This window comes from Podarcis tiliguerta (genome assembly GCF_965153285.1).
Source record: "Podarcis tiliguerta genome assembly, chromosome: 1".
In the NCBI taxonomy this organism is placed as follows: domain Eukaryota; kingdom Metazoa; phylum Chordata; class Lepidosauria; order Squamata; family Lacertidae; genus Podarcis; species Podarcis tiliguerta.
Window position 1 is genome coordinate 29,495,224 of NC_139534.1, and position 3,138 is coordinate 29,498,361.

Consider the following 3,138-nt stretch of genomic DNA (forward strand, 5'->3'; position numbering starts at 1 on the left):
GGGCTCTTGCTTTGTGGTCATAATACACGTACCATTCGTTCTGCAGGCTTCAGAGGAAGTGAAATAGATAGGTGTGGGGAAAGAGATTTGTCACCTGAACTGAAGCTCACAGAGATGTCACCATCAGTTAAGCACCAGTGATAATTTCTGGGAGGAGGAGGTTTAGCCTAGTATGCATTAGTTTTCATGCTTATCATGCAGAAATAATAACATATAAATAGCTATAGCTATAAAACAGCACATCAACACCTTCTAGTCATCCAGCCATGGAGCCATCTAGTCAGACAGATAGTGACGATTTTGTTTGCAGCAGATGGAGAAGGAGTCTTTTCTGTGATGGCCTCCCATCCTCTTGAATGCTAGCACCTCTTTTAGATGCTTTAAGTTGTTTTATTTGCTCTGGCATTTCAGTGTAATGTTATGGATTACCAGCTTGGTCATCTTCACTTCCATGCCAAGTTTACCTAATCCAAAGGTTGTCTTAGCATCTGAGCTGGGACTCAAGGTTAAGCCAAGATTTATTCTGCCTGATTTAATCCTAGTGGTTTAATAAATAAACAAATAAAGCCATCATTGGAATTTTATTGAAAGGCAAAATACAAAATCACTAGAATAAATGAATCATTAAAATAAAACAATATTATTTATATGCAGTTGGAATGACTACATCTTCATCAGCACAGAAGGGTCACAGGGTCCAAAATGAGCAACACTGGTTTCGGACAACTCTGATGTTTTATTTAATCATTCCATATTTCTCTTTTTCGTCCTCCTCCTCCTTTCTATTCTCCATGGCCTCCAACAACCCAACTTTAGGAATCTGAGATATAGCTGAGACCAAACCCTTTAAAAGAGGAGAGAAAGGAAAAGCTTATGTATGGGGTAGGATCTGATGAAGGATGAAAGAAAGAAAGACTTTCACAGCTGTAGGACGATACCTGGAGGAAGGATGCAGAAAGTGGCCTAATTAGAAGAAACATGAGGAAGGCAGATGGTGGAGAAAGCAAAGAAAGTGTCAAAGATACCAGACTGACTATATAGCCATAAAGGAATATATAAGACTATAGGAATGGTCTCATGAATCATGAGAGGAGAATGTTTAGAATGATTAATGATTTAATCATGCAGAAGAAGACAATGAGAGAGAATATAATTCCCTTCCCATTTCCATCATATTTATTGAGTTTCCAGCAACAGGGGAAATGTGTTGTTCTTGGGCACTTCACCTATTCTACAATGCAGCAAACGAGAGTGCCTAAGCTGTGAAATATTAACCCAGGCAAACAGAGAGATGTTAGAGAAATATATCTGATATTCAGGGGTATAAAAGTAACCAATTCTTAATGTGTGAAGCATCAAAATTCTCATTTTCACTTATTTTATCTTATGCCTCCGTTCTTATTTGCAGGCAGGGGTGGGGAGCCTGTGGCCCTCCAAATGTTGCTGCCCTAAGAGCAACAGCCAGCATGCCAAACATTCAGGAATGGTGGGAGTTTGGACGGTTGCAAGTTCACCATCCCTGCTGTGGAGCAAACCAGGGCAACACGGCAGCTGCTGCACTTAAGGGGTAATGAGTGTGAGTGATGAGCTGTGAAGCATCCAGGTAAAATCTCACCTTGGCAATGAACTCACCAGGTAGCCTTGAATAAGGCACTATTTCTCAGCTTCTCCATGTGGAATGAACAATATTGATCCTGTTTATCTTAGTCATGGGGCTCCACAAATTTTGGCTTGACTTCATAACCAAGCCAAAGCCTGTTACTGTCTCCCAACTTGGTGGCTTGCTGGTTTGGTGTTCTAGGTGCTTCCGCCATGCATTTCCCAAGGATATAATCCCTCTGTTACTGGTGTGAAGGTGTGGGAACAAATGCTGCCTTTTATCTCTGACCTCAGTGCTGTGGTGTTTAGCCCTCAGATTGGAGATGAAAGATCCCTCTGACCGCTCTTTAGAGATTTTCTCTACAGGGTTTCTAGAAGGATGTTTTATCTCCTAATCAGAAGGATGATCTCTGGCTGGTGGGGACACTTACCGTGGCTTGTTGGGTTGGATCCAGTCCATGGACTGTTAGCCACCCTTGGCATAAATACTAAGTGTTATTAATAGCATAAATACCTTTACAGCAGTACATGTATTTTAATAAAAAGATGTCCAAGAACAAAGATACATAGTGGTTATAATTGAGCTTCAGGGTGATCAGAATGTTAGGAATGCACAGCTGACCATAGCTTCTCATTATGTCAAAGAAACCGTGGTTAATGGTTTCCAAACAAGCCAAGCTATGGGACCCATTGGTTTCTATTTTTGCTTTTTTGAAAGTCATTAACCATCATTTCCCAGTTCAGACGTAAGGAAGCTATGGTTAGCTGCTGCTTCCTGGCTTTCTTTCCCACTCACAGAAAAGAAAGAGTAAAGTAAGAGCAAAGGACTTGAGTTTATGTATGCCCTGGCTTATTAAGCCAGGAGCTGATCATATGCACCAGATACATGTCTTTGAAGCAGTATATGCAAAAGAAGAAACAAAACTGAAATAGGAGAAAAGTTGAGCCATCTCTTAAAAGCCCTTCAAAAATTACAATGGAAACAGAGGGGAAATGAGACAGAGTCGGGGAAGCTAATATAATACCCACCAAGTGTCCCAGAAAAAAAGCGACACCCCATTTTATTGCGTGAGATCAAGGCGGCCATTTTGTTGTAATCTTGCCTTGAAAAAGAAATAAGAAACGCTTGGGGCAAGATCATGGCACAGGTCATGTGACTCACCCTGGGAGTGTTGGGATACTGCCAGGGAGACAAAGTCCATCATGACTCCACGTCTCTCCGTTGCAATCCATCGATCTCCCGTAGATACAGTATCAGCAATTAGCGACACGAGCTTCCAGAAATAGCTTGCTACATTCCAGAGCTGGTGCACGCTCTTATCAGCAGAATTCACACAGCGAAAGATGCACTCAGGAGAGCATATTTACAACTTTATTCAGCGTTGGTCAGAACAAAGAGAAAACATGACTGCCTGCTTCAGTGTCTCCGGCACGGAGAGAGAAATGAAAGCAAAGACACAACATAAACTTCCTGTGAACAGGAAATACGCAGACTCTGTGACTCACAAAGCCTGCTCCCTTTTAAGGTGGAACGGAAAT

The 3,138-nt window shown here is 41.7% G+C and overlaps 1 long non-coding RNA gene across 1 annotated transcript; it reads right to left on the minus strand.

Moving 5' to 3' along the window:
* Nucleotides 1–565: 565 nt before the first annotated feature.
* LOC310673258 lies at nucleotides 566–2,703 on the minus strand. Its single transcript, XR_014508947.1, has 2 exons — nucleotides 2,629–2,703; nucleotides 566–844 (listed from the first exon to the last, which is right to left on the minus strand). It is a non-coding gene; the product is annotated as an uncharacterized lncRNA (long non-coding RNA).
* Nucleotides 2,704–3,138: the final 435 nt, after the last annotated feature.